Source organism: Prionailurus bengalensis, chromosome C1 (assembly GCF_016509475.1).
Source record: "Prionailurus bengalensis isolate Pbe53 chromosome C1, Fcat_Pben_1.1_paternal_pri, whole genome shotgun sequence".
Lineage (NCBI taxonomy): Eukaryota > Metazoa > Chordata > Mammalia > Carnivora > Felidae > Prionailurus > Prionailurus bengalensis.
In genome coordinates, this window is record NC_057345.1 from 2860067 (window position 1) to 2885198 (window position 25132).

The 25132-nt window shown below is 56.6% G+C and overlaps 1 protein-coding gene across 1 annotated transcript in view; it reads left to right on the top strand.

Annotated features, from left to right (window-relative positions):
• Window positions 1–25132, top strand: part of AJAP1 (adherens junctions associated protein 1) — a 130469-nt gene that overhangs the window by 57128 nt on the left and 48209 nt on the right. The gene's annotated exons all lie outside the window — the stretch shown is intronic.

Below are 25132 nucleotides of genomic sequence, written 5' to 3' on the forward strand. Positions count from 1 at the left end.
ATCTCTGAGCGGCAGAACCGAAAACAGTGGCAGCGTTGACAGTCAGGTGGCAGCCTTGGGGACAGAAGGGGCATGCGTGTCCGTGGACTTGTGTGTCCTGCAAACAGGGGTTGTCCTGTAGCCAAGCTGTTCCGGCTGGTCGAAGGGGGACGGTAGAGGGTCTCTCCTTAGTGGTGGCCCCGAAGGGGACGTTGTGCCTTCCTTGCCTGTGTTAAGGGCATCCAAACCCTGCCAGGCACAGAGCCACATCTTCCCCAATGGCAGAGGACCTGACTTCCGGGCCAGCCTGGGGGTGAGATGCGAGCACACTTGCTGATGGGATCGGGGACGTTTGGAGTCTTCAAAAACCCTCAAGGGTGCAGCCCTGTAGAGCGGCGGCTGCGAGACTGGCCCGGAGTTAGGGATCACTTTAAACAGCAGAAGAGATTGAGGTCAGGTGTAAGGAAGGTCTTCCTGCGGTATCCGCTGAGGTCCTGCACACTGATTCGGGTTGGGGAGCATCTTTTCCCTGGAGACGGCTTAGCAGGTGTCTGGGGGATGGGGGTCAGGAGGCACGGCTCTGGTTCTCCTGCCTCCGTTTACCCTCGGTGCATATGCACGGTTACCATTTCTTGGCCTTCAAGTATCTACTGCAGCGTGGTTTTGTTTTTCGTTCTCCTCCTGTGCCTCCTCTTCCAGTTGCTTCTAAAGGCGTAGCCCTTGAGAACCTCCCAGGCCACAGCTTGTCCACAGGGTCAGACATGCACTCAGCTTCCTGGCCTGCTGAGGGAGAGTGCAGAGTCCGGGACCCTGTGTTCCTACCTGCGTCCAGCTCCCTCTGCCTCTGTGGGGGCCATGGCCCCATGCCCACCGGGACCAGGGTGTTCACAGGTCATATCTGTCCACACACCTCCTGGGCCAACGGTGGTACTTTTTGGTTCATAAAACAGGATGCAAACTGCAGGGTGTCAGCACGAAGGGGTGAGGGTGACGTGGGGCCTCCTCCAGCCCCCCGTTTCTTTGCTTCTCCACATCCTAAGGGCTTGGGCTCCGCAGGCCCCACGCAGGCACTCTCAGGACCCGGGGGGCAGAAGGGTATCGCTCCTCGGGGTCCGTCGGCCGCATTGGTGGTTTTCCTGTAGCTCTGGCCTTGGTCGGGAGTTGCACAGGTTTTCACGGAGTGGGTGGCTTTTGTTCCATGACCTACTTCCTGCCTTCACCTGGTCGAGAGAACTGCAAGTTTTATTCTGAGCAATTCTTTCCTAGAGAGCAACATATCTATGAAAGCAGGAGACCCATCTCCGTCTCAAAGCCAGGGGCCGGGGCCAGGCCCCGGGGACGCAGGCTGTGGGCTCGGAGCACTGCGGGACAAGGTCTGCAGGCTGTCACAGGCCATCTCCTGGGCTGCCTTTGCCCAGTCACTACAGACATGCATCCCGCAGTTCATCATGTCTGTGCTGGGCGCCCGAAAGCGGTTTACAAAGCATTTGTTTTTACCTCAGTAAATTCACAAGGCATCCTCATAACAGAAGGCGGTGCTGCCTGCATTTACTGTCATGCCCTCTACATACGTCACTTACCGCAGAGGCACGGCTGAGAAGACGTGTTCCCATTGATTCCAAATTACATTTGTTATCACTAAAAGTTAAATGCTCGGGACAGCATCAGAAGGCTCACCAAATTAATTCACAGTACACTGGATGTTACTAATCCAAATCGACAGATGCTTATCTTGGAAAAGATTTATGGTTCTTCATAATATAATCTGGTGCTAGATTAATTTGTTTAGCAAAACAGATTTCAAGGGAGGGGGAATATGTGTGTTTGCTTTTAGTGCAGAGAAATGTGAATTCTGGGAAGTGATGCAGGATGCTGAGAAGGGGTGCCAGCGGCCTTAGCATCCCGGCCAAACAAGGCAAGACAGGAAGTGCTGAGGTGAAGCCTCGAACTGGGTGTGTTACGGCCCAGCTGGTCCTGTGCAAGTGGCCCAAGGCCAGGCACGGAGAGCCCAGGCGGGAACCCTGTGAAGCCCCCTGTCCTGGCAGGCACCAGACGTGGGCCTGGGCTCCTGACTCTGTGGAGCATACAGCTGCTCGTGCTTCTCAGGAAGAATTCAGGCTGCAAGGGTGGTCTTGGGGGTCCCAGAGCTGTGGCCCGGGAGACTGTGCGTGCCGTGCACAATTAGTGATATGTGCGTCCAGACCTCAGATCGCCCGTGAATCTGGGCTTTGCTGCATGGAGCTGTGTGACCGTGGGGGAAGTTCTCTTCTCTCTTGGCTGCATTTTCTTCACCGGGAAAATTGAAGTTTAGAAACATCTCTTCCAAACGATTGTCATGAGATTCAGTGTGTCAACACCAAGCACAAACTCAGAACCCTGCCCACACTCCAGGTGTTTCTATACCCAGCAAGAGTACCTCCAAGGAGAAGCTGGCAAGTGTCAAGGGCAAACAGGCTGCCAGGGACATGGGGATCTTCTCATGTCAGACACTCCCAGCTCTGCCCACTCACTGCTGAGGGTATCGCAATGGGGAGAATTAAGGTTTGGGGAAGTGATGTGAAGGATTTGTCAGGTCAGTTCCATTGGCCCAAGGGGCGTCTTTGGAATCAGGTTTGGGGGAGTTGTGAGTTTTTCTTTTTGCTTCTGTAGAGAGATGTTTAGAAAGGGAAAGTTACATTTGCCTGCCTATCCAGAATATAGATATCGGTGGGCATAGAACAGCAGATGGCTGGAGATTTGGGGCACTCTGAAATCCCTCAGGAGCTAACATTACATAGAATGGCATCGTCAAACAGTCCCTCTCCCAGGGATCACCCTGTAAGTGAAGAGAGTGGGAAGCCTCTCCTAGGTTTAGCATAGGGAGTAAGAGTGTCTGCCTTCAAATTCCTGGCTTCATCTCCAGTTAGCTGTGTGAACTTGGGCAACTTGCTTATCTTCTCTGTGCCTCAGTGGGAATTATAGAATTAGCCATTTTACAATGTTGTAAAGGTTAAGTGAGATAGTATATGCCAGGGGGTCAGTACTTGGCATATGGCAGCTGCTCATTACATGTATGTTGCTGTTATATGATGGTGATAATGATGGTGGTGATGGTGATGATGGTGATGATGGTGATGATGATGGTCATGGTGTTGATGGTCCTAGTGGTGGTGATGATGGTGATGATAATGATGATGATGGTGGTAATGATGGTGATGACGATGATAATGATGGTGGTCATGATGGTGATGTTGGTGATGATGACGGTGGTGGTGATGATGGTGATGGTGATGATGGTGGTGGTGATGGTGATGATGGTGGTGATGATGATGATGGTCATGGTGGTGGTGATGATGGTGGTGGTGATGGTGGTGGTGGTGATGGTGATGTTGGTGGTCATGGTGGTGGTGATGATGGTGGTGGTGGTGATGGTGGTGGTGGTGGTGATGATGGTGATGATGATGGTCATGGTGGTGGTGATGATGATGGTGGTGGTAATGATGTGATGATGGTGGTGGTGATGATGGTCATGATGGTCATGGTGGTGATGGTCATGGTAGTGATGATGGTGGTGATGATGATGGTGATGATGATGGTGATGATGATGATGATGATGGTCATGGTGGTGGTAATGATGATATGGTGGTGATGGTGATGATGATGGTGGTGGTGGTGATGATGGTGATGATGATGGTGGTGATGATGATGATGATGGTCATGGTGGTGGTGATGATGGTGGTGGTGATGGTGGTGGTGGTGATGGTGGTTATATTGGTGATGACGGTGGTGATGATGGTCATGGTGATGGTGGTGATGATGATGATGATGATGGTCATGGTGGTGGTGATGATGGTGGTGGTGATGTTGGTGATGATGGTGGTGGTGAGGATGGTGGTGGTGGTAATGATGATGGTCATAGTGATGATGGTCATGGTGGTGGTGATGATGATGGTGGTGGTGATGGTGATGATGGTGATGATGGTGATGATGATGGTCATGGTGTTGATGGTCCTAGTGGTGGCGATGATGGTGATGATAATGATGATGATGGTGGTAATGATGGTGATGATGATGATGATAATGGTGGTGGTGATGGTGATGTTGGTGATGATGATGATGGTGGTGGTGATGATGGTGATGGTGATGATGGTGGTGATGATGATGATGATGGTCATGGTGGTGGTGATGATGGTGGTGGTGGTGGTGGTGATGGTGATGTTGGTGGTCATGGTGGTGGTGATGATGGTGGTGGTGGTGATGGTGATGATGATGGTCATGGTGGTGGTGATGATGACGATGGTGGTGGTGATGATGGTGATGATGGTGGTGGTGATGATGGTGGTGGTGGTGATGGTGATGATGATGGTCATGGTGGTGGTGATGATGATGATGGTGGTGGTGATGATGGTCATGATGGTCATGGTGGTGATGGTCATGGTAGTGATGATGGTGGTGATGATGATGGTGATGATGATGGTGATGATGATGATGGTCATGGTGGTGGTGATGATATGGTGGTGATGATGGTGATGATGATGGTGGTGGTGGTGATGATGGTGATGATGATGGTGGTGATGATGATAGTCATGGTGGTGGTGATGATGGTGGTGGTGATGGTGGTGGTGGTGATGACGGTGGTGATGATGGTCATGGTGGTGGTGATGATGGTGGTGATGTTGGTGATGATGGTGGTGATTATGTTGATGATGATGGTCATGGTGGTGGTGAGGATGGTGGTTGTGATGGTGGTGGTGGTAATGATGATGGTCATGGTGATGATGGTCATGGTGGTAGTGATGATGGTGGTGGTGATGGTGATGATGGTGGTGATGGTCATGGTGGTGGTGATGGTCGTGGTGATGTTGGTGATGATGGTGATGATGATGATGGTCCTGGTGGTGGTGATGATGGTCCTGGTGGTGGTGGTGATGGTGATGATAATGATGATGGTGGTAATGATGGTGCTGCTGCTGCTGATGATGGTGGTGATGATGATGATGATGGTGATGGTGGTGGTGATGATGGTGATGATGATGGTGGTGATGGTCATGGTGATGATGGTCATGGTGGTGGTGATGGTGGTGGTGATGGTGATGATGATGATGGTGGTGGTGATGATGGTGGTGATGGTGATGATGATGATGATGGTCATGGTGATGATGGTTATAGTGGTGGTGATGGTGGTGGTGGTGATGTTAGTGATGTTGGTGATATTGGTGATGATGGTGATGATGATGGTCATGGTGATGATGGTCATGGTGGTGGTGATGGTGGTGGTGGTGATGTTGGTGATGATGATGGTGGTGGTGGTGATGATGGTGATAATGATGGTGGTGATGATGATGATGATGATGGTCATGGTGATGATGGTCATGGTGGTGGTGATGGTGGTGGTGGTGATGTTGGTGATGATGATGGTGGTGGTGGTAGTGATAATGATGGTGGTGGTGATGATGATGATGATGATACTGATGATGGTAGTGCTGGTTATGATGGTGGTGATGGTGATGGTGGTAATAATGATAGTGGTGGTGCTGGTGATGCTGATGATGCTCATGCTTATGGTGATGGTGGGCATGATGATGATGGTGGTGGTGATGGTGATGATGGTGACAGTGATGGGAATAATGATTGCTATCCTTGTGACGATTTGCTATCGCCAGTTTGCTGCAACATTTACTGCTCCATTCTGGGGTCATTTGATGAGGTCATTAGATGAGGTCCCACATCCTGATCCCTGACCTTGGTGCTCTTTGCAGAGGCATAGATGGCACTAGCTAGGAACTGCTTGGGATGGAAAATCACCTGGCTCAGGTTCACCGAGGCATTCAGCTTCAGCCTCACATGGTGCTGGCAGAGGGTGAGTGTCAGATGGGGCAGAAGTTCACTTGAGGTCAACAGAGGAGGGATCCCCACGGCGAAGTGCCATCTTCCTGAGACAGCTCTCTTGCTGGTCATGTTCTGAGTCCAGAATCACCAAGTCTCCTGGGAGAAAAACACAAAGCCATTTCCTGGGCTTTAATCTTACAACTCATAAAGGGAGTTGTGGGGAATTCAAGCCACCTGATTTTGGTTATTGCACTTGCCCACTGTGGGTCTCCTGGGCTGTGGGTGCTTGGCATTCAGCTAGTACTCTGAGTTCTTGGACCTGATGTTGCTAGACCTTCCTGCTGCCACCTGGACCTGAGATTTTCCAGCCTGTTCAGATATATCCAGTGCTTCCCCATTGTCCATGTTCATAGCTCTCAAAGGTGCATCACCCCGGAGGGGCCAAGAAGCCCAGTAAGGTCTCCATTGTCATTTAAGATCTGTGTCCATTTGGATCAATCACGTATTTGTGACAGCCAGCAGCTCAAGGACGAGATGGCTCAGGTGTCATGGCAGCCCTGCCTGGTAATTTTTACGTTGGAATTCACTCATGCGTTTGTGGGGATGATTTCCAAGTTGCTTTGTCCTTGTCACCAGGGGCCTTTGCTGTCCTTTAGGTGTGTCGGACTGTAAGCACAAGGGACCAGCTGGTGTCACCTTCCCTCACACTGATGGTCAGCTGACCTGGACAGCAGAACAAGTGTAATGCTGGGAAATACCTTCTAAACACCCGGATGGATGTGGAAGGGAGTCGTGAGCCGCTATGGTGGGAGAGACGTGCTCCTCTCCTTCTGTTTAAAGCAGTGATGGTGGTTTAAATGCTGAGCCCCTTTTAATTAACTTGCTGGGTGTTTGCTACCAGGGAAGTGAATCCGTCCTTAATTTAAAGATATTTGAAGCAAATGACTCATGAACTTCAAAAGTTTTGAGTGGCTTAATTGGGATAAGAGCATCCATGAACGAATGAGCGCCTGGAGCTCACTGAACACCCCACACCCTGCAGTGCGCGAGGCTGGGATTCAGGGTCTGACGCGGGCTTTGGAGTGGATGCACCGTGGTTTTGCGGGGCCACCTGTTGTGGCCCAGGTAGGACTGCGTGTGTCTGCCAATGGCTCTCTGCGCCCATCCAGCCTCCCTGAGCACGCCTGTGCTTTGGCTGAGCAAAGCCGTGTTCGCACCGTGTGGATAACTAACCTCCGGCTCATTAAGGCAAGCCTTGGAATCTTCTGGAGGTGACTCTATCACCAGCTTCCTCTCATTTCCCTGTCATGCTCCATCTGACTGCATTCAGTGCTTCCTCTGCTTCTGTGTTTCCCCCACAGCCTCATCCTCCTCCCTAGAACAAGTTAGGGGTCAGGAAGCCTCTTGAGCTCTTGGGGGCCTGCGGTGCCTGCCCCGGTGCCCTTTCTCTGCGGGAGCTGCTGCGTTCAACTGCCCAGGGCCGGCTTCCTCCTCCTGGCCCCCGAGAGCTACAGGAAGAGGCCTGAGCTGACACCCCTGCACCTGGACACTGGTCTCCCCTAAAGGTGGTGGATGGGATGCTGGCTACTCAGGTCCTGGGGGGGGTGCTGCAGGTGACACCCCCATGCAGGACGTGTCTTCCTTATATCAGGCACTTCGCTAAACACTGGAGTGATAACAGACCCGTTTGATATACGGTGGATTGAATTTATGGTTTTCATCCACTCACAGGGGAATGATTCTAAGCGTAGAGATTAAATATTAGACAGAACATTATTTTTAGAATTATTTGACGATGTGGAGAGGACCGGTTTTGGAATTTCTGGCTTCTGATCTGCCGCACAGGGAACTGTCAGCTCCGTACTTGGTTGATATGAAATACTGCTCTTCGGGGCGGGGGGAGGCGCGAGGGGATAGAAAGCCTGGTCCCTTGCTGTCTTTTCAAGGAGTTTAAAATCTATTTGGGAAAGTCAGACAGGGAAGGACACAAGCTTGCACAAGAGAGAAATGACAGCGAAGGACAGGAGCGGAGACGTTAGAAAGCCCTGGCTTAGACAATTGCAGTTAGTCTGGAAACCCAGTGAAGGAGGAGGGGGCCGGTCCTGGTGGCAAGGGCCCCTGCTGGGTTTCCTGGAGAGTGAATGAGGCTGGTCCTGACTGACCCGGAATGCATGCCTGGGCAGGACACCAGGAAGGGCAGGTTACGACGCAGAGCACGGGCTGGAGACCAGAGCTCCTGGAAGCCCAGAGGCCTGCATGGCAGAGGCAGCCCAGCAGGTGACCTGGAACTCAGTCTTCTCACATCTGGATGGGACACTGGACGATAAAATGCTTGAGGGCTGACTTCCAGCTCTGAAGGGCCATAAGAACGTTCGAAGCCCTGTGTTCCTTCTGCCCACAGCTAGGAAAATGGTCTTGACACGCTCTGCCCCCCCCCTCACCTCCCCACCCCGCCGCCCTTGTGTCATCAGCGAAGGGGAAAGGCTGGTGAGCTCCAGGCAATGAGCCCAGCAGTTCCCATGCGTGGCAAGCGCCGGGGTCAGCAGGGCGGGGGTGGCCAGGATTTCCCAGCTGCCAGTTGGGAGGGTGGGAAGCCACCTTTCCCTGAGTGGGAGAAGTCACCCAGCCCACCCAGGAGCGGCAGGGTGTCCGACTTGAAAAGCCCCACGTGCGCAAACTTGCTGGGAGAAGCACGGCTCTCACCCTTGCAGCAGGTCAGCTCCAGCGTGCCCCAGAGGTCATTGCCTGGTTCTGGAGGCTCAGCCAAGGTCATAGGCAGACGCGTGGTGGACATGCCATATGGTCAGATGAGAAGACAGGCCTCTGGTCTTGGCTTTCAGTGTGGTTCAGTGAACCTTGGCCTTAGAGTCTGTTGCTAGGAGGTGATGATCAGCAATAATAGAGGATTAAGTTTCTTTTCCAGAACTTTCCGTCAGTAGCAGGGATGCCCGGTCTGTTTCGAGAGGGGAAGTGGAGTGTCTGCTGAGGTGACTGTGCATGGGACGTGTAGGGGGTGAGGCTGGTGCTCAGGGGAGAAGCCCTGCCTTGACCCAGGCCTGACCCAGCCCCTGGCTGTCCACCATCACTGGCCATGCCCTGTGACCTCAGGGGGTGCTGGCTCCCACCTCGAAAGGTCCTTCTGAGATGTGACTGAGTTCAGCCACGTGGAAAGCTGGGACCCCGGGCATGCACAGACCCCTTGGTCTGGGACTGCGTCGGGGGCTGCGTTGTGCTGGGGAAGAACCACTCCTACTGTTTCCTTCACCATCCCCCGAAGGGGAAGGTTTGGGACCTGCAGGTTCCTGGCCAGTTCATGACCTGTCTCTGTCCCAGAAGGATTTAGGCAGTTGGACCCACCAGGGAAACCATCAGCAGAACCCTAAGGACGCACCGGGTCAGCAGCCTCCACGTGTGGCTTGTGGGGGCACCGTGTCCGGGGTCCCGGCCTCGGGGAGGGCTGGCTGCTGGGGCGCCAGTCAGCACGTCCTTTGCCAGGGGCCGGCTGGCTTCTCTGCAGAGTGTCCCCTGCACACGTGCCTGTAACGGAGCCTGTTGCCAGACTTGTGCTTCATTCTCCGTGTTCTCCAAACTGCCCTCGGGAGGCACTGGGGCTGACGCTCAGGGAGGGGAGCCGGGGCCCTTTCCGTGGCGCCGAGGGCCCCACCTCAGCACACAGCTCTGCTGGCAGAAGCCTCAGGGCGTCCTGAGTGGGGCCTGAGTCCAAGAGGAAGCTGACTGCCTTATCCACTCCAGAGTTCTTGGCCCATATATGAGGTGCCGTGATGAAGGAACCTTCTAGAAGTTCCAGGGAGGCCTGCCCATCAGCAGAGGCCATGCCAGTGGGTGGAAATATCAGATGCCCCCACTGTGTGGTCTTCCATTCTGGACAGTCTGGCAGCTCGGGCCGCAGCCAGGACTCCACGGATGTGTCTTGGGGCCGAAGGCAGGGCCTCTGAGATCCACGCCTGGGTCCCCTTCCCTGTTCCCACCTCTGACAGCAGGGGGAAATCGGCATCGTCTGTGGAGTGGGGGCAGAAAGGCTGGCACTCTAGAGCCAACTCCCCGCCCTTCCGGACCCAGGGCCCCAGTTTACAAAGCATGTTGGTAATGCTCCTTTTTGCTCACTTTCAGGGCACCTTTTCAGAGAAAGTATAAGCTCCTGAAACTGAGGGTCCTCTAAACTCAGGTAATGCCTTCGCAGGGACATAGAGGATATATGAAGTGATGTATGCTAATGCTGGTCTGTGCACGTCTTCATGGTGAGGGAGTCAGAGGCTGACCCCGCACCCCCATGTGGCATCACCAGGAACTTGAGGGCCAGTCAAGCTAAGACAGGTATGTCATCTGGGCACGGGGGGCAGGTGACTTTTCAAAACGGTGAGCGCTCCCGGCAACATTTGGGACAAAAAAAAATAACACAGCCTTCTTTTGATGTCCATGGTGGTTGTGTTCTTGGAAACTTCGGTGCTTATTAAAACCGTGCAGAAAATACTCTGGGTCTGCACATGGAACAGAAGGAGGCTTTCTGGGCTCAGAGCATTTATAGCAGGAGTGAACAGAAGGACGTTCGGAGTTCCACGGAACAGCACCGGCCGTGGGTGAGCACGTCTGTCCCGTACACGCAAGGCAGGTAGCGTCCTGGCCCCACGCAACTAATGTCAGCCACTGTGACAACCAAGAGTGTCCCCCACATTCCTAGGTGCTGCCCCCCCAAGAATCTCTGTTTTCATCCCACCCCTGGAGACAGGTGGCCGTGCCCTCACCTGCACCTGCACGCTGTGCACGAAAGGACCAGCTTGTGTCTGCCTGTGAGCGTCCTGGGGCCAAGGCAGCGAATTGACACAAGGTGGGAGTTTGAAACAATGGACATTTGATCCCTCACAATCTAGAGGGCAGAGGCCGGCGGGGGCTGCATCGCTCCTGCCTCTTCCGGCTGGTGGTGGCTGCGGTGCTCCCCTCCAGCCTCTGCCTCTGTCTCCATACGGCATCTTCCCTCTGTGTCTGTGTCTCTCCTCTTCTTATGAAGACACCAGCCGTTGGATCAGGGCCCACACCCTGAGCACCCAGGATGGTCTCATCTTGACATCCTTGATGTCATTGCATCTGCAAAGTTCTTTTTTTCCAAATCAGGCCGCATTCACAAGCTCTGGGGGTTAGGATGTGGACGTATATGTTCCATGGGGTACCTGCAATCCAGGAGGGGCTGAGGGTCGGCCATGCCACGGGGTTTCCTCCAGAAGCTGGGAGAACTGCAGACCCCCAACTGTCCCCAGTCCTGGTGCTGGTAGAGAAGGTGGAGGGCGGGTCCGGGGAGGCCAGTGATCCAACCCTCACCCCCACTCCCCTTCACGAGGCTGGGGCTGCTCAGAGGCCCTGGGAGCCACTGGGGCTTGGAGAAAACGGAACCTCGATCTGTATAAAATGCTTTGTATGAATTGAGCTTGACAAACAGCTCAGAGATCAAAGTGCCTGACCTCTGGTTGGCCTTGGACCCTGAAAATCCATCCATCATTCACTCACTCATCCATCTGAGATGTTCCGAGCACCTACTATGTGGCAGGCACTGCGGTTACATGAGAAGACAACTCACAGTCCCTGTCCCCTCTGGGGGCAGCAGACAGATGGACGCTCACGTGGAGACATAAGAACCACTTCAGGTGCCCGTGTGCATGGGGAGGGTACCTGCAGGGCGTGGCAGGGAGCTGATGCTTTAGTGGAGACCAGATGGTGGGAGGAGGAGGTGGGAGGGAAAAGGAGGGTGGTGGCCAGGAACCGAGGTGGACCGAGTGTGGCAAATACTGGGGGGCTGGGGCATGGGGCCACGTGGCCAGGGGCAGGGGAGGTAGAGGTTGGGCAGTGGCATGGTCTTCATGTGCTTGGAGGCCATTGTGGGGGCGATTGTGGGGTGAACAAGGAGTGGCCTGGCCTGTGGATGCTCCTGAAGCTGTGAGGCTCCAGGAGAGGGTGGGGTGGGAGTCCGGCTCAGCGGGGGGGGGGAACAGGAGGGTGCACGGCACTTGCTGAGGACTCGGGTGGGTGACATGAGGGAAAGAGAACAATCTACAAGGCTTCCCAGGTGTGTGGTCGGAGCTTGTGCCTTCAACATAAGTGGTGCCTGAGCTGGGGTGGGTGCAGACTGGAGAGGGCGGCCAGCGGCCGCCTGGGCCCTGCTTCCCTGCAGCCTTTGCATCAGCTGTCAAGGGGGGACATCCGTGGACTTGTGTGTGTGCAGCTGGGGGAAGGTCTGGCCTGTGGGAGTCTGTGTGCTGTCAGAGGTCCTGTGGATAGTTGAGATCACCTGGAGGGAGTGTGGATGGCATGAAAGGGGGACAGGGACAGAGGACAGGGCCCCAGAGGGTCCCCAAAGCACAAGGAGAGATGTCTATGGAGGAGGAAACCAGGAGGGTCATCCCATGGAAACCTGGAGCATCTCACAGAAGAGAAGGGGAGAAGGAGGAGGGGAGGGAGGAGGAAGGAATAGAAGGAGGGAGGGGGAGGAGGTAAGGGAGGAGTCGGAGAGGGAGGAAGGGGGGAGGATGGAGATGGAGAGGAGGAGGAGGGAGGAGAAGGAAGAGAGAGGAGGAGGGCGAGGAGGAGGAGGACTGGGAGGAGGGGGAGGACGGAGATGGAGAGGAGAAGGAGGAGGAGGGGGAGGAGGGAGGAGGAAGGCGAGGAGAAGGAGGGGGAGGAGGAAGACTGGGAAGAGGAGGGGGAGGAAGAAGAGGGGGAGGAGGACTTGGAGGAGGAGAGGGAGGATGGAGATAGAGAGGAGGAGGAGGAGGGAGGAGGAGGAGGTAAGGGAGGAGTGGGAGAAGGAGGAAGGGGAGGAGGGGGAAAAGGAGGAAGGGGAAGGAGGGGGGGAAGGATGGAGATGGAGAGGAGGGGAGGGGGAAGAGGGGAGGTGGACTGGGAGGAGGGAGGAAGAAGGGGAAGGAGGAAGAGGGGGAGGAGGACCGAGAGGAGGAGGGGGAGAACAAAGATGGAGAGGAGGAGGGAGGAGGGAGAGGGAGGACGAGGAGGAGGGGGAATGGAGAAGAGGAAGGGGAGGGGGACTGGGAGGAGGAGAGGGAGGATGGAGAGGAGGAGGAGGAGGGAGGGGAAGGAAGAGGGGGTGGACAAGGAGGGAGGAGGAGGGTGAGGAGGAGGAGGAGGACTGGGAGGAGGAGGGGGAAGATGGAGATGGACAGGAGGAGGAGGAGGAGGGAGGGGAAGGAGGAGGGGGTGGACAAGGAGGGAGGAGGAGGGTGAGGAGGAGGAGGAGGATTGGGAGGAGGAGGGGGAAGATGGAGATGGACAGGAGGAGGAGGAGGAGGGAGGGGAAGGAGAAGGGGGTGGACAAGGAGGGAGGAGGAGGGTGAGGAGGAGGAGGAGGACTGGGAGGAGGAGGGGGAAGATAGAGATGGACAGGAGGAGGAGGAGGAGGGAGGGGAAGGAAGAGGGGGTGGACAAGGAGGGAGGAGGAGGGTGAGGAGGAGGAGGACTGGGAGGAGGAGGGGGAGGATGGAGATGGAGAGGAGGGGGAGGAGGAGAGAGGGGAACGAGGAGGGGGTGGATGAGGAGGAGGAGGGAGGAGGAGGGCGAGGAGGAGGAGGACTGGGAGGAGGAGGGGGAGGATGGAGATGGAGAGGAGGGAGGAGGAAGGGAAAGGAGGAGAAGGAGGATAGAGAGGAGGTGGAGGAGGAGGAGGAGGAGGAGGAGGAGGTCCTGAATCAGGGCTCCCAGGAAGCAAGAGGGATGAGCACAGAAGTGACCATCACCTTTGTCCTCCGTGGAGGTGTAGGCGTGGAGGCTTGACAAGAAGGCGCGCCGGGTCACGTGGGGGAGGCAGCAGGGACTATGTTGAGGGGCAGGGCCAGCGGGGATGGGGAGGGGCTTGGAGGACCCTGGAGGCAAAGGGCAGTTTTGCTGCTTCAGGCGTGTGCGCCTGTGGGCGTGGACGGTCCAATCCGCCACGGGGTGACAGTGGGCGCTGGTCGAGCGGAAGCAAAGTCCTCGCGCGGGAGGAGGACTGGCCGCGGGGGTGCGGGACGGCTGGCACCTGCGCATGCGCAGCTGAGCTAAGCGCAGGGCAAGCTGGGCTCTTGGAGGGAGCAGGAGGCGGTAATGAGAAGGCGGTCTGTCTGGGAAATCCCGCTTTCCTGGCAGTACACATTCCCCCTTTCCACTTGGGAGGCCCTGCGTGCGTGGGAGGAGCCAGTGTGCTCCAGGGGCGGCGCAGAGGGGCCCTGGCCTGCAGCGCCTCTGTCCCCAGGCGGGGGACAGCAGGTGTGTGGATTCCACCTCAGATGGAGATGGGGGCATGTGGGCCAGGACTGACGGGTGGGACGGGGGTGTCTGCGGTCGGATGTGAGCCCCGGGGACCCGGGGCACGTGCAGGGGCCTCCTGGCACCTGGGAGGCTGGGCGTGGGAAGGGCAGGGGAGGTGGTGGGCCTGGCGCTCGTGCAGGGGGCCGGGGAGGTCCTGGTGGGGGGCAGGAACTGGGTGTTTAAGTCCAAACAGGAGCTGTGGGTGGGCCATCCCTGAATGTGCAAGCTGGCTCTGTCCCTCATCTGCGGAGGCGACCTCGGCGTCCTCACCTGGGCGTGTAATGGGCCAGAGGAATCGGAAGAATGCTTCCAGACATGGCCCTGCACCACCTCCTGCACCCGTCTCCTGGGGCCACGGGACCAGCCCTGCCCCGCTCAGACGAGGCTCTTAGGCAAACACCACGGGATGCACCGAGCATCGTGGGGCCTTCCTGTGCCGTCTTCCTCCCTTCCCAGGTGCAGCGGGGGCCCCTCCTCCGTAGCAGCCTTTGCCAAGGCCGAGGGGTTGCAGACCTGGGGGACGACCGTCCTGAGCACACCCACGGCAGTCTCTAAGCGGTACCAGGACTGGCCTTGCTCCTGGCTGGGACTTGAACCCAGACTCAGAAATGAGGCTTTATTGGGAACGCGCACTCTTGGATTCTTTGTCTCCATTTCCTGGCATTTAGCATGACTTCTGTCATTTTACGGCCACTTGCTCAGATGTCTGCCCCCCAGCCCCGCCACCTAATACTAAAAACAGCAAAGACCACCTGCGTGTTCAGCACCTCCCCTGGCAATCGCCCAGCCTGGGAGTTCCTTCAGGGGCAGAAACAAACCTCCTGCCCCCGGATCCCCTGCCCCCTGTGGCCCTGGCCCCTGGCACAGCTCCTGGCCCACAGCTGGCTGCACGTGGGTTTTCTGAACAAGTTGTACAAAATGCAACTTCCGTATGAATTGTTCATCGGGGTGAGATGCCGTGCAGGTCTGTAGACCTTTAGTGACAGGGAAAGGGGACACGGAGAGGAGAGGGGAGACAGGGTAGTAACGTGTCATTCCTTTGAGAGTCGCCCAAGCCCAGACTGAGAGAAGGTGCCACTTCTCCCGTGCAGAGCCCCACACCCCGGTCTCCATGTCCATGCACACTGGGGTTGCGTGGGCAGGAGCTGCTCAGGACCCGCCTGCCGGAGTCCACACCACACGCGTGGGCGAGTGTGGGGAGGATGTCCGGCTCATCCGGAGAGAGCAAAGCAGCCACGTCTTGGAGAAGAGAGTGAGGCTGCCAGGCTCCAGGGAGCAGGGAAGCTGGGAGCCACTCAGCCGGGCCAAGGCTAACGGGTATATGGGGTACTGTAGGGGACACCATTCAGTCCACAGTCCTACGTGGAGAGAAAATGCACTCTGGTCTCCATGGCGATGGAGGGGAGCGGCGGGGCGCGGGCCGTGGAACCCCGTCGCGGAGGCTGTGAGCTTGACCTGCTTGTGAGCATGTGTGTCTTTGGGGGGCCACCACTCCAAGGCCCGTATCGGAAACTCGCAGAGGTCAGGGCTTGTGTGTCCTCTTAAGATACCTGCTCAGTACTTCTCCTTTCATATTTCGTGGGGGGTGGGGGAAACCTTGGTAGTTGCAGTTTGGGAAGTTTCCCTGGGAGCCGGGGGCGGGGGCGGGGGGTGGGGGAGGCAAGCAGTCTGCTTTCTGTAGCTGAATGGGGCTTGTCACGGGGGAGGGGGCTCCTGGCCGGGGTGGCAGGCTTGGGGGCCCCAAGTGATTCCCCAAGTCTGGGCTGGAGGAAGTGGCCAGATTCCATGTTTCCAAGGGTTTTAAAGCCTCAGTATAGGCTGCTTGACTTCAGTGAGGATGAAAGAAAACGGACGAGAAGAGCAGAAGGGGGCCCCGTGCTGAAGCCACGGGCTGGGCTGTTCTCCCCTGGGCGTCTTCAGCTCTGCTCCCCCCGGATGGAGATTCCCGGTGAAAGGCCCAGGGAGCCCCCCGCCACCGAAGCTGTGCGCACAGTGGTGCCTGAGGCAGTGGTCTGTTCCGTGGTGAGCTGCTGCTCAGACCTGGGGTCCACACTGCTCCCACCACACCAGGTGGTCCTTCCCAGACTTGTGTGAATGCTCTGTGATGGCTCCCCCTTTGTCCCTCTTAGCCCAGAGCCAGGGTGTCCAGAGTAAAGACCACCCCAGGCCCTGCCCTCTGCGTTTTCAGGACTCCAGAGTGTGTCACCTGTGCCGCCACCCCTCCCATAAACTCATGGCTCCCTTAATCAGTATTTCTTGCATGGCAGCAGAGAACAGGTACTCTCTGGCCCCTCCCTGCCCTGGCCTGTCTGCCCCATGATTGCCACCTCCTGATAGGTGCCTTTGTGGGGTCCCCTCTTCTGCAGCATGAACAGGGCTTGTGACTTGCTTCTAACCAGTAGAATACGGCAAAGGTGACAGGTGACATTATCCTACAGTCACTTTATAGCATACAGGATGCACCTAGCTAGCAGACTCACTAGACAGACTTTCATGCTGGCCTAGACGAAGCAGCAGCTGTGTGGTGGGACAGCCTCTCAGAGGCCCATGGGCCAGGGGACTGTGGGAAGCCTGTGGGAGCTGAGGATGGTCCCCATCAGCAGCCAGCAAGAAGCCAGGGCTCTCAGTCCCATGGCTGTGAGGAAATGAATCCCGCCAGTGCCCAGGATAAGCTTGCAAGTGGGTTCTTCCCTTGTTGGACTTTCAGATGAGAACACAGCCCAGCAAGGGAGGTACCAGGAGCCTCAGGCAGTGGGGCTCTCTGTCCCCCACTGGACACCTCTGGAGCCCAGGGTCTCTGAGACCCCAAGCAGAAGACCCAGCAAAGCCACAGTGGGACTCCTGACCCACAGAAACTGACATGGTCAGTAGGCTTGAGCCTGAGTTATTGGTTACACGGTATAGATGACTAATACAGCCTGGAAGCTAGGGAGTGCCAGCAAGCAGGTGTGAATGAGAGAGTGAAGATTGTTTGGGTAAGTCGTGGTCGTGGGTGACTTGTCCAGGTGGGCCACCAGGCCCTGGCCACCCTCCACTGGCCAGTGTGAACCTTGCCTCAGTCAGTTTGGAGAGAGGGACCAAGCCCTTGGAAACTTCCATCTTGGGCACAAATGACTGTGCCTTTCTCCCCACTGAGTTTCCTTCCCACCTGGAGCTCGGGACCTACTCCTCCTCTGACCCAGCCTCCTGGGGGTCCTGTCATCAGTCCCTCACTGGGCCTGTCACCTGGACATGTGGGCCCTCAGAGTGTCTGCTGGCCCTCAGCTCTGGCCGCAGATGCCCTGTCAGTCTTCCCGTAGCCCTGATGTCTATCGCCCCCCGCCTTCCTTCTAGCTCAGGCTAGCGCGGGGCCCATGGCTGTGCTGTGTCCTGGGAAAGATCATTGAAATGAATTATACATCAACACCAGAGATGGATCATTAATTAATAAACTCAGCCATCTTGACTTCCCACCCGTAAATAGCACCTACAGTGAATGAATAAGCAGCCTGGCTCCTGGCCTGGATATTGACAAGTCCTCCCTTTTCTGGAGGCAGGGAGACAGATCGTAGCGGGAACAACGCTGGGCAGGATGTGTGTGTCCCCGAGGCTGTCACTATGCTAACCCAGATGCACTGACGGTCCAGCAGCAGGGTGCAGGCCGGGCCCTCGAGGTGGGAGAGCCACCTGCCCACAAGCTTCATGCTCAGGCCCCTCCCACGCGCTGGGTGCTCAGGCCCCGCCCACACGCTGGGTGCCCAGGCTCCGCCCACACACTGTGTGCTCAGGCCCCTCCCATTACCCTTGTTCTCAGGCCCCTCCCATTAACCTTGTGCTCAGGCCCCTCCCATTAACCTTGTGCTCAGGCCCCTCCCATTAACCTAGTGCTCAGGCCCCTCTCACTTTTTGTATGTGCTCAGGCTCCTTTCCGAGCACTTCTGGCTTTGGTTTTTGGCTGCTGGGCTCCGAGCTCCCTTTGAGGATGACCTGGCTGCACTGCCTGTTCGCACAGTTCCGATGTGGTGCCCGTGAATCATCGCAGCGCGTCAGCTGGAGCCAAATAAGCGCTCCATGCAAGAGGGAGGGAGGTCTTTTTGTTTAGGTACCTGTGAGATTTCCTGGGGTGTCGCGGGCCAAAAGTTTCTCATCCCCATTCCGGAGGTCGGAGGTCCAAGATCAAGGTGTCGGCAGGGCTGTTCCCTCGAGGCTGCGAGAGAGAACCGGCTCCAGGCGTCTGTTCTCGCTTCCCGTGGCGTAGGGTTCGTGGGGCTTGCAGACCGCCATCCTCTCCCTGTGTCCCTGCATCGTCTTTGCTGTGCACTTCTCCGTGTTCAGATTTCCCCTCTGTAGGGACATTGGTCATTTAGATCAAGGTCCACCCTAATGACCTCATTTTAACTTGATGACGCCCTTAAAGACACTATTTTCAAATCAGGTCGCATTCTGAGGTCTGGGGGTTTAAGACTCCAGCACATCTTTTTTTTTTTTTTTTTTTTTTTTTAATTTTTTTAAGGTTTATTTTTGAGACAGAGAGAGACAGAGCATGAATGGGGGAGGGTCAGAGAGAGAGGGAGACACAGAATCGGAAACAGGCTCCAGGCTCTGAGCGGTCAGCCCAGAGCCTGACGCGGGGCTCGAACTCACGGACTGCGAGATCATGACCTGAGCCGAAGTCGGACGCTCAACCGACTGAGCCACCCAGGCGCCCCTCCAGCACATCTTTTGAGGGGAGCACAATTCCACTCATAATGCTTGTCATTGGATTTAGGGCTACCCAGATAATCCAGGATGATGTCAGCTAGAGACCCCTAGCTTTGTCACATCTGCAAAGACCCTCGTTCCAAATAGGGTCCCTTTCACGGGTTCTGGGGGGGCGGGTAGGACCTCATCATCTTTGGAGGGTGAGCAAAGTTCAACCCTGAAAGTATCCCCCTTCTTCCCGCACCCCATTGCCAACCAAATATGGCTCTTTTGTCTCTGAGCAAAGAAATTGTGTCAACAGACAGGGCCCTTGTGACCCCACGGGAGCAGAGCCTGAGCCTGAGCAGGGAGGGGCTCTTCACCCACAAGAGGAGAAGTTTCTGGAGTTTCCCCTGACCGCACGTGGATTATTTAGCATCTTATCGGAAGAGGAGACGGGGAAGAGAGGAGGCACACGTGCTGCCGTGTTGGTGGCAGAGGTTTCTTGTAAAGTTTGATGTTATTGTTAACTCTGGCTTCAGGGGGAAAAATAACTCACAAGACGCTGAAAGAGAACTGTGGACAGAGCCGCTCGGCACGGCTGTTCCAGAAGCCAGAAGCCAGATTCATCTGCAGCGTACCCAGCCTCGTGCCTGAGGAGGAGGCGGTGGTGGGAAAGTGTTTACCTCCCTCTTGATCTTGTCTCATTTTTACAAATTTTAAAGAAAAGCAAAAACACAAACCTCTCCTTCTGCTGGATCTGTCCGTTCGTGTGGATCGATTCCTGGAAGGCGTGCAATCTTTCCCGCTCACCCAGATACCTGCATGTCGCGGGCCCTCCCCTCTCTGCAGCTGGAGATGACACCACGGAGCCCAAAGCCCGCCTTCCAGGCCAGAGTCGAGGGGAGACACATCTCTCCCAGGAAGAGAACACCATCCGTTTCCGTCATTGGGCACTGAGCCCACAGCTGCTGGACTGGAGCAGCCCCATTCCCCATTGAGACATGCGTTTCTCGAACACCTGTCAGGTGCATCTGGGAGTTGGGCACTCACAGGTGCACAAGGAAGAAGAGACACTTAGAGCGACACTTGGCACTCGTCCGGACCCCCTCCTGCCTCTAGTGCTTGAGCAACTCTCATCCCTACCTGGCTGGATCAAACCTTGCCTGCACCCCTCCTTCCCCCTAAGCAAGAAGCATGTTGCTTCTCCCCTGGGCATCTTCTGTCAGTCTCACTCACAGATTCAACTTCCAAAGTTAAAAGGAGATTGAGGTGGCAAAAGCTTTTACCGTGAGAACATTTTATTGCTCGTTCTTTTTTTCTAAGTAACTGAAGAGCTGACATGCTCAGACTCCTTCAAGATGCTGTCATCTCCCAGCAGCTCTGCAGACTTTCCCTTTGCATTTTCCAGCGCCCCCAAAGAGTTCAGAAAAGTACAGGATATCAAAGCATCCCATTGTTCATGTTAAATATATACAATTTAATTTGTCAATTATACCTCGATAAAACTGCAGGGCATGGGGGGTGGGGCGAAGAAAAGAAAGCTACAGGATGAGGTCGGCAGGCAGGCGGGGGCCGTGGGAGAAGCTCAGCCCACAGGGAGGATGTCCATCTGGTCAACCCTCACGACTTCAGACTTGAGGGGACAGCTGGAGAAAGAAGCAGGTGCTAGGAGGGTCCACGGTGACTTAGGGGGCCCCGGCCGAGCGAGCTCATTCTGACTCCCTTGCTGTTTGCATGGAGCTCGGAACAGGCTAGCACCTCTGGGACAAAGACAGAGATGCTCACACAGTGGCCTCTTTGCCTGGCAGTTTCTAGAGAAAAGCCAAGGTCACACTAGGCTCCTGGGGATGCCCTCCTCTCCTCCCCCGCCCCCGGTCCCACCTGTCCTGGGAGGCTAGGGGCTCATCTGCAACCACTCTCCTCTCCATGGTGCCCATCCCCAACACCCCTCCCTGGAAGCCGAGTGCCTCTCCTAGTCTCACTGACAGGGGGACAGGGTGCCCCCAGACGTTACGAATGGAAGCAGGATGTGCTTTTGGAGAGAAAAGCTCCACCAGGAGGGAGGGGATATAAGTGTCCACAGGGCCAGCGAACACATCTTCACAGGCCTCTGTGGGTCCAGGGACAAGCCTTCTGCAGCCTCCCACTCAAAGAGCCCTCACCCTGCAGGGAGGGGACGGCTGCCTTCCCCAGAGAGCCTGAGGAGGAGGGATGCGGGTGGTGGTAGGACCCTTGGGGTCTGAGCATGTTGGGAAAGCCATGCAGGCCCGGGGACCCTGACGCCACATCTTCCTAGGACCTGTCAGTGCTGGGGCCTCACACGCCAACCTGGGCGAGGTGCGGCTGTGGGGGGTGGGGGCAGAATTGGCACCCGGCTGATGGAGAGAAGGGTACCGGTGCCCTCACCCCCACCCCCGCCGCTCTGCCCCCACTGGGCCTCATCGGACCCTCTGAGAGCCCTGGGGCAGGCCCTATGGCCCCGGCCTCTGTCACATCTGTAAAATGGCGCATGGTCCGTGGGTGTAGAATTGGACCTGGGTGCCTCACCATGGCCCCCTCTGTTCCAGATGCCCTGCAGATGAGCCGAAATAGGCTTCTGGACTCCTCTCCGCCCAGCGGGCTGCCTCAGAGCGTATCAGCATGGAGAACAATTAAAAAGCTGTTAAAACATGTATTTTCACACTGGGAATCTTCATGGGATTTCCTGGCCCCCGGCTGTGGGCCGCCCCCTCCCCAGTCTTTCCTCTCAGCTCTTGTTGAGGCCAGGTCGGCAGCAGGGTCCCCCTGGGCTTGGCTCAGAGTTTTAGTTGATTGCCTTTTTATAGGAACATTATGCTTCCCACCACCCCCACCACCCCCCCCCACCCCCGCCCCAGACTGCCTGCACGCCCTGAAGCTCAGATCACACAAGGGAAATGTGAGTCTGCACTTGCCCAAGGCCCCACCTGCCCTGAGAATCGTCATCTCCACATCCTGGGTCTGGAAGCGGGTTCTACAGTAAGGAGAAGTCACCCAGCCAATCCCATGTGCGTGGTGATCCGTTCAACCCTCCATTCATTCAACCGACCACAAGACACCGAGTGCCCAGCTCTGTGCTGGGGGCTGGGGCCTCAGCAGCAGGCAGAACAACGCCGGCCCCCGGCCTCATCTAGATGCATCCAGTGGGAGCCAAGTGCAGCCAAGCAGCCACCTACCCTGTTCTGAGAGACCCGATGACGCTGTTCTGGAAGAATGGACCAAGGAGAGTGACCCCTGCTCCCAAGCCTGGGAAGTCCCAATGGGCACGCCTGGGGGGAAGGTCCGGGGTGTCCTGACCCACCCGTGGCCCGTGCAAGACGAGCCCCGTCCCCCTCAGGCGGCAGGGGCAGGAGAAGGCCACTGTGACTTGTGCTATTTCCCTGAGACCAGAGAAAATTCTGGCGTTATGATCTGCCCACACGCCAGTGTCTGTGTCAGAGCCAGAAATAGAACGCGGAAGATTCTTGCTCTGATTTCTGTGCTCATAATTCTAGGGCAAGATGCCCTTACGAAATGTGGATCAAAGAGATGGTGGGGGAGAGAACGGGCTGAACAGAGGAGCGGTTCACGCGAGGTCTGCGTGGTGTGAGCGGGGCCTTGCTGTGCACCAATTAGGTCCCTTCATAAGCGATCACGTCCCAAGCGTTGACTCGGCTCAGCCTGGGAAAAACGAGAGTGATTTGCAAAAGTCCCCTTCAGTCGTGACAATTGAAATCCACACCCAACCCACAGATCTCCTGGACCCCCAGACCTGCCCTGGGTGGAGGGGAAAGGTGGCAGCCAGATGCTGTACTCTTAGAAGAAAGGAGCCCATTCCCTGAGCCCTGGAAAATGAGGCGGGGTCCAGTTTGTAACTCCTGCCTTAATAGTAGCAGTGACCTCCGATGGGTGGTGTCCTCACCACGAGCCAGGTTCTAAATGCTTGACTTCAATCAAACCTTGTGCACACGCGGCATCTGGGAGACAGGAATACGGTCTTCCTCAGCATTGGAAGAAACAGAAGCACAGAGAAGTTACGTGATTTGCCCAGGGTCACACAGCCTATAAAAGGGTAGAGCTGCTATTTGAACCTGGCCTCAGGGATGTTATTGTAATGCACTGCACTACCCTGGTCTCTCTCCCATTCAATCCTGGCCACAGCTCCTTGGGACATATGGTGTGTGTGTGTGTGTGTGTGTGTGTGTATGTGTGTGTGTGTGTGTGTGTGTGTGTGTGTGTTATAGATGAGGATGTGGAGAACAAGAGAGTAAGGTGTCTCTGCACCCTCTGAGGCCTGGCAGAACCAGAGGTTGAACCTGGACCAGCCTGGCCCCAAAGTCCTGCCGTTCCCAGCACCCTGAGCGAGCGCACCCTAAAACCTGGAGCGCGCCCTCCCCTGGGGGGGGGGGGTTCTGGGCCTCCCACCCCCAGTCAGACCACTTGCTCTCTGTCACTCCTGCTGTAGCCCGCATGCAGCTTCTGTGACGTTCCCAGGAGGCACCTGCCCCGGGAGCTCCCAGTGACAGTGCTTAGAGCCTGTGATGCGAAGGGGAACAGAAGGTGTGTGACAGGGCCAGGAGAGCCACCTGTGCCCCCACATCGCTGCACCCCCAGGGTCAGCTTTGGGAAACACTGTCTCTTCCCCAGCAGCCTGGAGATCCAGGGCGACCCTGCCACCACGTGGTCTCAGAGCACGTTTGACTTGGGAGGGAGGGAGCCCCATGGGTAATGCTGGATGCGGTGTGCGAGCCATCTCTGTGGGTTTTGTTGGGAGGAAACAGAAGGCAGCCCTGAAGAGGGGCCCGTGATAGTGGCCGGGCCACCTTTGTCCCCTCCTTCTTGCAGAGATTCTAAGGTCCAGGGCTGTCCTCTGCTTCTGAGGCTGCGATAACCATCACACGTGGCCTCCCGGGACCCTCTTTGCCCGCTGCTCTGCGGTCAGCCCTCTCCCCCCTGCCCGCAGCCTTGCCTTCCCCTGCCCTGTGCCAGAGCCCCTGACCACAAACATTCCCCTCATACAAATCCTTCCCAATCCCCTGTGGCCAGAAGTAATCTCTTCCTTCCCTCGGTGCTCATGACTGTGTCTCAGATTCCCGCTCAGCCGTGTGCAGCGGGGAGCAGGCAGGGGACCCACCTGCACCTGGGATGCACAGCTCAGGTGAGCTCCCCCGGGTCTCTCCCTGGACATGGGGTCCTGGGGCTCCCTCCTGGGTGTGGAATGAGTCCCAGAGGCTCATCCCGTGATGGCTTGTTTGCTTGGCCCGATCAAGCAACACGGCCATCCTGGGAAGGACTGGCTAAGCCTGGAAGAGCTGAGTTGACACGGATGCTTCAGGCAAATAGACGGTTAGAAGCAAAACAGAGTCATCCTAAGCTGTTTCTTGAGGGGAGCTTGTCCGTGCCGTAATGCTGGCATGGTGCACGGAGCACCTGTGCGCCCTGGGCACTCTCGTCGGAGCCCAGGCACAGGCTGGGTGGGGGGCCCTGAAGGCAGAGCCCCTGCGGGCTGCGGCGACCTCTGTGGGAGGTCTCTGAGACCCGCTGGGATGCAGGTGGGAGGTAGAGGTGAAAGCGGGCGGGACCTGCACGCAGCCCGGTGACTTAGGGAGGCCGGAGGGGACGGAGGCCCCGTGGGAGGATGGCGATACGGCCAAGGCCCTGGAGCCTTGATGGAGGAGGAGGTGGGGCCTGCCTCAGCGTTCGGACACGTCCAGGTGAAGAGTGGAGACGTGGGGAGGGCCAGCAGTCTGTGTCCCTGTCCCACAGGGGACTAGGTTCCCGTCTTCACCCGCGTGAGACTCCTGGGACCGCCCGGAGCTGGGTGACGCAGGGCTCTGGTAGATTGTGCGTGGCCTCGGGGTCCGCCAGCCCTGGAGCCCGTCTGCCCGGCGCAGACCTTGGGCCCCGTGGACGCCCACGGCAGGTGACGGCCGCACGCTTCTGTGTCTCCCCCGCGAGAACGTGAACCCGAGGCCTCACTGCTGCCTTCCCGAGCTTTCTGGGGAAATAAGTCAAAAAGTTAATTTGATTTTGAACAGATTCTTAAATCAGTTCCCAAGAGGCAGAGATCAATTTGCATTTCATCTCTCTTCCTGAGTCATCTCGGCTGGTATTTCACACGGGTTGTTGGTATTTTTCACGTCCTCTCACTGCACAGACGTGACCCTCACAGCATATTTTTTTTTAAAAAAGAAGCCATCTGAGGAAGGGGAGGAGGCAGCAGACTCTGAGTTGTACGTGTGTGTGGTTTGCTTTTTCCGTTTTCTTTTGTACTTTGGTGTCTTCTCCTCCGGCCGGAGTGGCCAGTATAGCCCTTGACTTTGACTTGGGTGTTCGGTCCAACGCACCTGTTTCTGCTTCCCGACCAGAGTGCAGGGTC